Source organism: Tenrec ecaudatus, chromosome 12 (assembly GCF_050624435.1).
Source record: "Tenrec ecaudatus isolate mTenEca1 chromosome 12, mTenEca1.hap1, whole genome shotgun sequence".
Lineage (NCBI taxonomy): Eukaryota > Metazoa > Chordata > Mammalia > Afrosoricida > Tenrecidae > Tenrec > Tenrec ecaudatus.
This window is the reverse complement of record NC_134541.1, coordinates 35,324,950-35,337,980: the sequence shown is the minus strand read 5'-3', so window position 1 is coordinate 35,337,980 and position 13,031 is coordinate 35,324,950.

Below are 13,031 nucleotides of genomic sequence, written 5' to 3'. Positions count from 1 at the left end.
GTACCACTGTCCAATTTTATAACCATTATCTACATTCCAACCACTGACTGGATTTTTACAGAAGTACTTGTAGTTTCATCTAAAAATTCCCTGAATTACTCCCTTTTGGATCACTTAGTTCAGAATCCTCTGGACTTTGTGATTCCCAATTTTCAAATTGTCCTGCTTCTCAATAAAAAGTCCTTACTTTTAAATTCAATCAGATTATGCCATTTAGCTCTACAACAGTACTACTTACTGCTAGAGATCAAAAATGACAGCCTTCAGTATGGATTATACCTTAACATAAGGAAAACCCACATCCTCAACACCAGCTAACACGCCGCAGCAGCATCAAAGGAGCAAAGAAGTTGTCCAGGATTTCATTTTATTCAAATCCACAGTCAAAGCCCATGGAAGCTAGAAAGTCAAGAAATCAAGTGACCCATGGCATGAGGCAAGTCAGTTGCAAAAGATCCCTTTAAACTAAATTGCAATGTTAAAAAGCAAAGTTCTCACTTTCGGGACTAAAATCATGGTATTCAATTGCTTCATATGCATGTGAAAGCTGAACAATGAATAAGGAAGACCAGAGAAGAATTGATGCAATAGATGGTGTTGGCAAAGATTACCGAACATGCCATGGACTTCCAGAAAAATGAACGAATTTGTCTTAGAAGGAGTACAGCTAAAACATTCCTTGGAATCAAGGGTACTAGACTAGACTTTGCCGCACTTCCTTTGGGCATGTTATCAGGAGATTTCATGCTTGGCAAAGATAAAGGTCAGTGAAAAGAAAACTTAACATGACAGATTGGCCCAGCGGCTACACCAATGGGCTCAAACATAGTAAAGATGTGATGATGGTGCCGGACTGGACAGTGCTTCATTCCATTGTACATAAGGTTGCTAATCTATAGGAAACTGACTTGACAACACCTAGCAACGATTGACCCGTACAATGAACTTCTAGAAGTCATTCATTCCCCCCAAACCTGCCTACTCTCTTGCCCTCTCCTTTCTTAGCTCTTACTTTGAAACTAGGTGATCGTGCTGTGAGTTATTCGGGTAAATTAGATGGGTTGAAAAACGGGGAGGAAGAAAACCACGCTAGTTCCTTTTTCCTAGAATGAGTTCTGGACGAAGATATCAGCCTACTTTTCTTCCTCCTGTAAGCGCAGACCTACAACCCCTGCTGGACTAAACGGCACAATTGAGGAGAACTGAAGCGGTGTGGGAATCATGGTGGTAGCGATGTCATAAGGGTGGTGTGGTCACAGCAGGGAATCAGTGTGGAGGTCCCAAAAGCGGATATACCTGAAGGGGCTTCAAAAAGTTCATGGACATTTTTCATTATTTTTTAACTCCATTTTCCCATGGATTTTGTTTAAAGCTCCCTCATATGTGTGCAATAAACACACATGCGCATCTAAGGAGTCCCTGACTTACTGCATATTCGAATTACAGTCAACCACAGAATAACCATCTGTTTTTGTACGTCTTATCTTTAGTACATCTTCCTGGGAGGTGGTTGTAGAAAAACGCATGCAGGGGACATGGAAAAACTGCTGAGTTATGTGAGCACACTACAAATATCTATTTGATCAGGATAATATGACAGAAGAGATTGGATGGAAACACACCCTGCCGACAAGAATGTTGAATTTATAACTTGATATAATTGCTGTGTGACAGCTCTTAGAAGGAGATTAACAGATCAGGGCTTAATTGACCTTGAGAGGAAAGAAATGCTGGGGAAAAGATTTTTGAAAAAGTTTCTTACAATAAAAGGAAGTATTTCTAAACTCAGTAAGGGCTTTAAGTCACTTGAAAACATGAACACAAATGCTGATCATTTTGCTGAAGTTGATAAGCAGATTCGGGAAGCTATGAGATGTTCACACAAGATGTATGAAGGGAGAAAAAAAAAGAAAGATAAGGCCCATACAGACAACTCTTCCTAATTTTCTGACTGGAAATGCCATCCCCATCCACTGGAATAATCCCAATGATCCAGAACCTTCCATGAGTGGAGTTATTACCAAAATTGACAAAATTCCAACATCATCCAACTCTTTTCTTTCTCATCATCAGAGTAAATTTTTATGATTTGCATATTTTAATATATGTCCGTATCAAAATATCTCTATAAATATATATGGAATGTGTCCAACCTCCAAAGAAAAATCAAGATCAGATTCGTAAAGATGCTGATAACAAAGGCAATAATGATGAGAAGGTTTTTTTCTAATTCTGATTTGTCAGAATCAACTTATACATAGCAGAGAGTTGTCAGAACAGAACTACTCTTGGGTCGAGGATTATGTATGTTCGATATTGTACCGTACATAATAGAAACCTCTGACTTTCTCTCTGTCCTTTCTTGCTACTCTCATGCTCCCTCAAGGTGAGCAGTTGAATTTGAATATATAGCATTCATTGCCTCAGAGACATGGCAACAAAGGGGAAAGAGAAAATTAGTTCTTAGCTTTTGACTTTCAAAAGCCAAACCCTAACTTTAATGAGATAATAAATTAGGAAAGCACATGGAATAAAATCTTGACACACACACTCAATCGTGAAGAATGCATGATGATGAGTGAGCAGGGTTTTCCTATTCTGCCAACTTCCAGGCCTTCACAGATACCCAGCCGGACTGTCAGCAAAGTGTACTGTGGAAAGAATGTGTCCAATGAAGTGTGGTGTGGAAGGTAGAAATGCCTGCACATGGCAGTTGAGTAAGTGGCCTGAGAAGGCCGCAGTGGGTCCTGAGGGACCTTTACTCCTCAGGGAATGTTTCTTGTGAGTGTCAGCAAGAGCATAGGGCAAAATACCAGCAGAAATGGGGTGCCTCGCAGTTGGGCAATGAGCAGGGCCAGTGTTGGCTTCATCAGAAGAGGTGGCAACAAAGGCATCTGGGAAGATGTCAGAGTAGATAGAAAATGACTTCATGTTCATCTCTTGGCGTTTCATTGCAAGTGACAGAAAACAATTCCATCTTAAGCAAAAATGGAATGTTTTAGAAGGTTATTGAGAATTTGTCAAATCAACAGGAAGTTAAAAAACCATCTAAGGAAAGAATACTACAAACAACCTTTTGGGTAGTTCCCCCACATTCTCCCATTTCTTTCAACAGAAAGATCTTAACCTATCCGTCAGGGGCAGCAATGTGCCCAGCTTAAATTAATTGCCAAATTAGCAACCTCTCTCATATGATTGTGCCATGGCCCATAAAATTGATAAGAAGCGGTTGGGTTGTACTTCCGGGAAAATCTTTCAAAGGGATGTGACTAACCTAGCTTGATGACTTTTGCTCTTCCTTCCTTCTTCCTTATCAACAATGTAGACACACAAAGACATCGGTCTACACCCTATTTTTGTGAGCAGTGACTGGGACTGGGGTCTAAAAACTCAGGAGCAGCCATCTGGATGAAAGAAGGATGGTGACAATTAAAGACATGTAGAAACAATTAATCCAATGGGCTAATGAACCAGACAAACATCTGTCTTCAGACCCCTGAGAACAGAAGAACTCGCTGATGCCGAGCTCTGAAAAGGATCACATTAGAAGGTCATGGATAGAGTGGGAGCAAATGTGGGAGAGAGCTCAAAATTGAGTTGACATTGGTGGGGGCCACTTGGTCACCTTCTGGTCTAGAACTGAACTCGCTTTCATACAAGAATAATTAACTATTTGAGAGCAAATGGGCAGTATTAACCCAAGGACAAAGGTCAAGATGGAAAGAGGAATGGAAACAGGAAACACAGAGAAATTGAGTAAGTGATGGTGCATTGAGGAGCTGAGTTGAAACAAACTGTGTATGAATTGTTGAATGTAAAGCTGATGAAATGCCCTATGAATCTTCACCTAATTTGCAATAAAAAAGGTTTTTATAAGGATGAAATGGACATGATGCTGATCTATCTATGCATCTATGATGTAATCTCAAGACTAGAAATCATGTGATACGGGTGCAGAGCAGAAATCTACAAGGAGCCTGGGCCACTGGTAACACTGCCAACCCTGGCCTGATTGTTTTGAGTTTCACATACACAAAACAAGCCCCATGTAGGAGGGTTTCGGTCTCTCTCTGTTGAATATTTCTCTCCACTGATTCGGGCAGTGAATTTCCAAGATGGGACAACAGGAAGAAGAGGAGCCCAAAATGATGGGCTTAGTTGATAAATTGGTGGCCAGAATAAGAAGTCAGTACTTACTAAATGTCATGGGCAAGAAGATGACCACGGGAGTGGATTAGATAGCCCAACCTGTAAAGTCAAGGGAGAAGACAGGCAAGAGTATTAAAGACAGCATTTCTGGGCTTTGATCATGAAGAACCCTGAAGCTGGCCCTAGGCCAGCAGCTTACAGGAAAGCACACACCTTCTGCTGTGCCTGCCAGGACTAAAACCCTCCCCTGGGTTTCCTATCGGTGAGCTGTAGCTTGCTTATGAGCGCCGTTAGCAACCGTTTCATCAAGACTTTGCCACCTTCTGGAAAAGAAATGACATCTAATTTTAAACCAAATGTCTGTGACTAACTTGGGAACTGTGGCTTCTTGGATGGTAACTGTGAGGGAGCAGGGGCTGATCTGAGTCATCCTTGGATCTGGTGCTCAATGCAAGCTTTGTTGAATGGCTGCCTGATTGATGAAACTAGTGTTCAAAGATGGTCCACAGCCCAGCTCTTCTGCCAGTTCTCCCAACTGGTGGGCATCTCCATTTGTTATGTGGTGGACACCGTCCTAGAAAGATGTCCCTCCAATTGGCCAAACAATTGCCTGTTCATTTATCCAGAACTCTGACTGACTCCTCCAAGAGTTGCCCATACAGCGTTTTGACACCTTTGACTGGCTTAGCAGGGAGAGGTCTACCGTTTGTGTGAGAGCCTGAGGTATGAACCTGACTTCCCAGTGTCTTCATCTAAGAACGCCAGAGAGACTCATCTTGCCTAGAAAACCCCAGAAAGCCCTCCCTTCTTCATGGCCCATGTAGACCTCTAGCTGTGGTCAAACCCCATCTGCCCATGGAGTGATGAAACTGCTTCCCAATAAGAGGTGTGTGTGTGTGCCTGATTGTGAAATAAAGAATGAGGAAGTAAGTGTAGGTTCCGGTATATGGGGTGGCCTTGAGCAGGGCTGTGTGTCCACCTTCAGGTCAGGGAAGGTGGAGAGAGCAATGAATTCTGTTTCCTCAGCCACCAATAATCACTGTTCCCTTTCTAGCATGCATGAGATAGGTCCAATCATCCCAACAAAACTCAGGACTCCTAACAATACGAATATTCACAGGAGCCCATGTGACAACTTCCTAGCTGAGAAAAGCACAGAGGGAGGCGAAGAGAGAAGCACAATTACCCAGGAACAGTACACCCCGCTCAGATTCACTTTAAGATTTGAGGGTACCTGTCACCCCGTGGAAGGAGCCTTGGTGGTATAATGGGCTAAGCACTGGGCTGCTAAACACAGGTCAGCAGTTCCGATCCACCAGGCTCTCTATGAGAGAAGGGGGAAGCTTTCTGCTCTTGTGAAGATTTACAGCCTCAGAAACGCACAGGGGTCATTCTTCCATGTCCTGTAAGATTACTGTGAGTCGGAATCAGACCGATGGCAGCGAGTTTAGTTTTTGGTTTGGTCTGCGTGTGGCTGCTCCCAAGGGTAGACACTGGGACAAGGGCTTAGATGCAAGTAATTAACTTGGGAGACAATACTCAGAAATAGGAATGAAGAAATGGGAAAAGCAAATGAAGGAGAGAGAAGTCACTATTAAGCTTCATTAATAGACACAAGTTACTGCCATGGGCAATTGAGATTCAATCTTGCTGGAAACCCACTGAGAAACTGGCATAAGATTTGGCGTCACCTGGATGATGTGGAGCGTGCTGTGGTATTCACCCACTGACTTCCATCCCCCATTGCTTATAAATGACTATTAGGAATCTCAAGTTGGATCTATGGAGCAATGCACGGTGTCCAGTTCAGCTCTTCCACATGTTGGGTACACAGTCCCTCCTACTGCCACCACCATTAGAACACCAGCAGCAGCACAATCCCTGTCCCTCCTAAGGTCTGAGCTTGAAAAAGGAAGAAAACTACCAGCTCTGCTGACCACTCACTCTAGGAAAAAGGAGCTAGAATGGTTCTCTTCGTCCTCCATTTTTAACCTACCTAATCTACCCAAGTAGCTCTCTACCTACACGCTCAGTGGCAAAGTAAGGGAAAGGAAAGAATGGAGAGAAAAGGTAAGAAAACAAGTGGGCTTTCTGGAATGAATTCTAGAAGAACAACTAGAAAGGATGAACTCTTTCATTAGAAAGATGAGAAAAATGAGGTCCATGAACTTGCCAAGCTCATTCAGTGTGTTCAAGACTATAGCAGTCAGTGTAGGTAACGCAAACAATTAACAATACGGCGAAGGCTAAAGAAGCCCCAAATGTTCAACTTCTATAAACTGTTGCACCCCTCCATCATCTCTGACATCAGCTACTACTTACTGCTCCCCTCAGGATTCTCCCTTCCATCTTCAGATTCTCTAATCTGCTGTAACATTTTGCACAACACACAAATGCCTGGTGTGGTTATGGATGCTGGCAAGGCCTAAATCCATGGATCAGGTGATTGGAGGCTTCTCCTGATTCACATGAGTGCAAACCCAAGGTTGGAGAACAGCCTGATGGCTCACAAGACTTCAGAAGTTGGTGAGTCAGGTGAAACAATAGGTAGCTAAGGAACTGGAAATCAGATGATGAGCTAGATGCAGGATGCAGAGCAAGAGTAGGAATTTTGACCATGAAATAAATAAATAAATATATATATATATATATATATATATATATATATGATGCAAACCATCTATATAAGGGGAAAGTGATGCTAGGGTGTGACTTGAATAAGGATAGTAACTAGGGTAATAATGGTGACTTGAGTCACACCCTCTAGTAAGGCAATGGCTCAGATACACCCTACCCTAATCCTGGCTCATTAGCACAACAGAAAAATGAGACCATAATCACAGGCATAGAGCCTAGGATTTATAACACATCACAAATCCGAAGATATTTACATCAGATCAGCAAAAAGAAGACAATTACGCCATACCACAAAATGGAGAATGACTGCATCATTAACTACCTACCAGACCACTGAGAAGTATGGCCTAACCAAGTTGACCCATAGCTTTAATCCTCACAGGTTCCATAGTTTGTCTGCCTTAGCAGCAAGCTGCTCATCCCCTGGGTGGGCCAGAAGAGCTTTATTTGCATAGTCCTACTCAGCTATTTGCTGGCTTTCCATGACCCTAGCTATAAAGGCCATACGAAAGACCACATTGCTTGACTACTCATTGACAGATTGGCATTTCAAAACCATCCAGACTTAACTCAGAAGACAGACTTTATCATCTGTTTTCCATAAAGCCAGTCTTGAAAACCCTGTATTTTTATCCTACTACATACATAGGATCACCATGATTTGGCATGAATTCAAAAGTAATTCACAATAACATCAAGAATAGTTGAAGGAGAAAGATGGATGATTTACAGCCTCAGAAACCCACATGGGCCATCTTACTCTGTTCTATAGGATCAATATGAGTCAGATTAACTCGATGGCAGTGAGTGCGTGGTTTACAGTAACAATGTTCAAATTTCAACAACTCTCAACAAAGAAGACTTAGTATTGGCTTGTGCTTCGCTCTTCTCGTGGGTCACTGTGACTCAAATTTCCTCACTGCAAGACCTAGGTTGATGGATAGCTCATCTGTGCACTGCCAATCCCTGGCAAAGGAAAAGAGAATGCAGAGACAACCACGTACTGACTTTTAAAGTTTTTCCTGGAAACAAGATACAGTACTTTCACTCACATATCATTGGTCAGACCATCATATGACCAAGCCTCATTTCAATGAGTGAGGGAAGTATAATTCAAAATTCAGAGCTCACTTTTTTTAAATTCATATCCTTTTGCAACTTTAATATAAAATTTAAAATCCCACATTGGATTTAGCTGTCATGTCTCCTTCATCTCAATTAATCTGTGACAGTTCTTTCCTTATCTTCATGACCTGGACACTTTTGAAGCGTACTGCTTGGCTATTTCATAGATTGTCCCTCCTTTGGGGTTTGTCTGTTTTCTCTATATTAAATTCAGATCACGTATTCTGGTCAGAATATCACAAGAATGTTTTGCTCTTCTTGGTGCACCAGATCAGGAGGTGCATGATGTCAATATGTCTTGACACCCGAAAAAGTGAACCCTTGCCTATCACCTATGTGGAACAAAGAATGTTAGCTAAGAAACCCCGTACTTTGGATCCTGGAGAAAGACCCCATCCTCCCTTGATGTGATCCGCTCCCATGTGCTTTTTGAGAAAGAAAAAGAGTTGGAGAGACAGTAAAGGCTGTGTGTACATCACTCAAAATTCCAAAAACCAAGCTCACTGACATTGGGTTGATTCCCTCTCAAAAGATCTTGTAGTACAGAGAAGAACTGACCCTGTGGGTTTCCAAGCCCAAGTTGTAACCCACTACCCCACCAGGACTCCTTGTGTATCCTTAGGCAGGCGGAATCACAGACCAGCTGATGAAATCTTCAACTGGAGACACCAGGAAACCAAAAAACTCTGACGTCATGCACGGTTGTTATTGTTAGGTGCAACCATGTGTATAACAGAAAGAACACTAGCCAATCATGCACCAGCATCACAATTGTAATTATATTTTAGCCCATTGTTGTAACCATTGTGTCCATCCATCTTGTCGAGACTCTTCCACTTTTTTGCTGCCCCTCTACTTTATCGAACATAATGTCCTTTTCCAGGGACAGGTCTCTCCTGATAGCATGCCTAGTGTGCAACGTCTAGCCATCCTTACTTCTTTTTTTTGTATTAAATACTTTTATTGGGGTATCTTACATCTCTTATCACAATCCGTACATTCATCCAATGTGTCAAGAACATTTGCATATATGCTGCCATCATCAGTTTGAAAGCATTCTTTTCCCACTTGGGCCCCTGATATCCGCTCCCCATTTCTTCCCCCTCCCTCCCCCGCCCTCTCTCCCTCACAAACCCTTTATATGTTATAGATTATTATTTTCATATCTTACATTGTCCCCCATCGCTCTTCACCCACTTTTCCGTTGTTCATTCCCCTTGATCCTTGTGATTGAGTTTTTTCGTATTTTATGAATGTGTTAATACTTTCAAATATTTATTATCTGCTCTGTTCCCTCTGTTCTTGTTTATTTGCCATCCTTACTTCTAAGGAGCATTCTGGATATACTTCTTCCAAGATAGAGTTGTCTATTCTTCTAGTAATCTATGACACACTCAATATTCTTTACCCACAAAATGATTAAAATGCATCCATCTTTCTTTGGTGTTCCATAATCAATGTCCAACTTTCACATTCATATGAGGTAATTAAAAATACTATGATGTGGGTCAGGGACACTGTAGTCCTCAAAATAACATCCTTGCTTTGCAATGCTTTAAAGAGGTCTTATGCAGCAGAGTTACACTGATTGCTACTTCTATGAGCATCGATTGTGGATGTAACAAGACAAAAATCCTTGACAACTTCAATCTTTTCTCCATTGATCATACTCCCTATTTGTCCAGTTGTGAATTTGTTTTCTTTACATTTAAGTTGTAATCCATATTGACGACTGAAATCCTTGATCGTCATCAGCAAATGCTTCTAGTCCTCTTTACTTCAAGCAAGGTTGTGCGATCTGCATATCACAGATTGTAAGTAGATCTTCCTCCAGACTGCTGCTGCATACGTCTTAATATAATCCAGGTTCTCTGATGGTTTGCTCAGCATACAGACTGAATATGTATGATGAAAGGATACAACCCCAGCATACCTCTCGATTTAAAACCATGCAGAATTCCCTTGTTCTGTTTGTACAACTGCATCTTGATTCATGTGCAGGTTCTTCATGAGCAAATTAAGTGCTTTGGATTTCTCATTCTTCTCAAAGTTATCCATAGTTTGTTATGATCCACAGTCGAATGCCTTTGCATAATCAACAAAACACAAGTTAGCGTCTTTCTAGCCAAGATCCACCTGACATCAGCAATATCCTTTGTTCCAAGTCCTTTTTTGAAGCAACCCTGAATTTCTGTCAGTTCCCTGACAAAGTACTTAAGTTTGTTAAAGTTTATTGTGCCAACCTGGCTGATAAAGAGTTGTGGGGTTAACTGAAGGGCAGAGAGATAAATGGCTCGGTGAGCCTTGCCTTTCTAGCCATCACTTAGTTCCCTGCTTCAGCTGGCAAGGCTCACTTCCTGCAAGACATCCCTAAGGAGAAGCCACATGGACGTACCCCGATGCAGCCCTGGGTGCTGGAGCAGCCATGTGGAGACCCCTGCCAGCGCTGAGATGTTTACACACTCACTGATTCGGCTTTCCTCCTGCAGTCGGCATCATAGTGTGTTTTTGTGAGATGGAGGAGGACTTTATGGATTGGTGTTGGATATGTGGGCTTGGGCAGCACTGGGTTGGGATGCTTTCTTGATGTGCACTTACCCTTTATATAAAACTCTCTCTCATACATGAGTTTCTGTGGATTTGTTTCTCTAAAGTACCCAGACTAATACATAAATGATCTTCAGCAAACATTTACTTGCATGTGATATAGAAGCCATTGTTCAATAACTTGAGCATTCTGTGTGGTTACCTTTCTTTGGGTTTGGGTACAATTATGGATCTCTTCCGGTCAGTAGTCAAGTAACTGTTTTCCAAATGTCTTGGCACAGACTAGTGGGTGCCTCTAGTGCTTCCTCCGCTTTTGGAACATTTCAATTGACATTCTATCAATTACTGGAGCTAAACGGCTTCAGTGGAAGGACTTCTTCCTTCATTGACATTGGTTCCTGCTCAGATGCAACTTTTTGAAATGGCGGAAAGTTGACTAGTTATTTTTGGTACAGTGACTCTGTACTCTTTTCATCTTCTTTTGTATTTCCTGCATTGTCTATAGAATCTTTCAATCTTGCAACTCAAGATTTGATTTTTTTTTCTTTTGATCGTTCAGTTTAAGGGATGTTAAGCATGTTCTTCCTTTTTGGTGTTCTGATTCACAGTTCTTTGCAGAATTCCTTATACTAATTTATTTACTTTGTCTTCTTGAACAGCCTTTTCGATTTTCTGTTGAGCTCTTTTACATCTCTTCCATTGTCATAGCTACTCGACAATTAAGAGCAGGGTTCAGTGTCTCTTCTGACATCTACTTTGATATTTTCTTTCTTTCTTGCCTTTTTAATGACATTTTGCCTTCCTCATATATAATGGTCCTGATGTCCTCCCACAGACGTCAAGGCTTCTGGCATTAGTGTTCAATGCACGAATCTGTTCTTAAGATGTTTTTGAAATTCAGGTGGCATAGCCTCAAGGTCATATTTTGACTCTTATGAACTTTTCATTTTCTTCAGTTTCAACCTGATCTTGAGATATGAACAATTCATGACCTGTTCCACGGTTGGCCCCTGGCCTTGTTTCAGCTGTGGATATAGAGCTTATTCATCATCTTTTCCCATACATGTAGTCAATTTGATCTCTGTGTATTCCATCTAGAGAAGCCAACATGTTTTGATTGCCCTTTTTGTTGTAGGAAAAAAAGGTATTGATGATGAAGTCATTGATGTTGCAAAATCCTATCATGTGATCTCCAGCTTCATTTTTATAACCAAGGACATATTTTCCAACTACTGTTCCTTCCTCTTTGTTTCCAACTCTCTCATTCCAATTGCCAATTATTATTAATGCATCGTGATTGCATGTTCGATCAATTTCTGACTAAAGATGTTGATAAAATTTTTCATCACTAGCTTTAGTAATTGGTGCATAAATTTCAATAGTTGTTGTATTAACTGGATGGATTTCCTTGTACACAGATAGATATTATCCTATCACAGACAGCATTGTACGTTAAGATAAATCTTGAAATGTCCTTTTTGATGATGAAACCATCACAATTCCTCTTGCATTTGTCATTGTCAGTCCAGTAAGTTATATGACTGTCTGATTCAAAATGACCAATGCCTAGTCATTTCACCTCACTGATACAATCTTTATAAAGATATCTATTTTTATGTGTTCCCTTTCATTTTTTATTACTTCAATTCTCCCAGATTTATATTTTGTACATTCCACGTTCCAATTATTAATTGATGTTCGCACCTGTTCTCAATTTTTTCATCAAGCCCCATCAGCAACTGAAGTTCACAAAGGCTTTACTCTTGAAGGCTTTACTTCTTCTACATCTTTATGGTTGACCCTACTTTGAGAAGGCAGCTTTTCCTCAAAGTTTGAGTGCCTTCCAATCCGATGGGGTCATTTAGGAGTACCCTATTTCTGACGATGCCCTGTTGCTATTCATGAAGTTTTCCGTATCTGACAATGTTCTACTCCATTCATACAGTTTGCAGCAGATAATTCCTCAGAAGTTGACAGCCTATTCCTTCTTCATACTAAGAAGCTCTGTTGAAATCTGTTCACCTGTGACCCTCCTGGTATTTTAAAGACCACTAGCATAGCTTCCATCATCACAGCAACGCACAAGCCATCACAGTATGACAAACGAGGGACAAAAAGTGTAGTATCCTGCCTTCCAGTTGGTTCCAACTCATAACATCCCTCATAATTGTGGTCATGCTTGAGTCTGTTGTTGTAGTTACTGTGTCACTCCGTCTCTGAAGGTCCTCCTCTTTGTCAATGACCTTACCAAGCACGATGCCTGTGCCAGGGTCTCGTCCCTCCTGATGACACATCCAAAGATGGGAGACAGTCCCACCATCCTCGTTTCTAAGGAGCATTCAGGCTGTTCTTCTTCCAGCATAGATGTGTTTGTTTTTCTGGTAGTCCATGATACTTTAAGTATTCTTTGCCAACACCATAATTCAAGCACATCTGTTCTTCTCCAGTCTCCTTTATCCATTTTGTTCATTTATTAATGTCCAGCTTTAACATGCATATGAGGCAATTGGAAATATCTCAGGTCAGACACACTTTAAACCTCAAAGTGATATCTTTTCTCTTTAATACTTTAA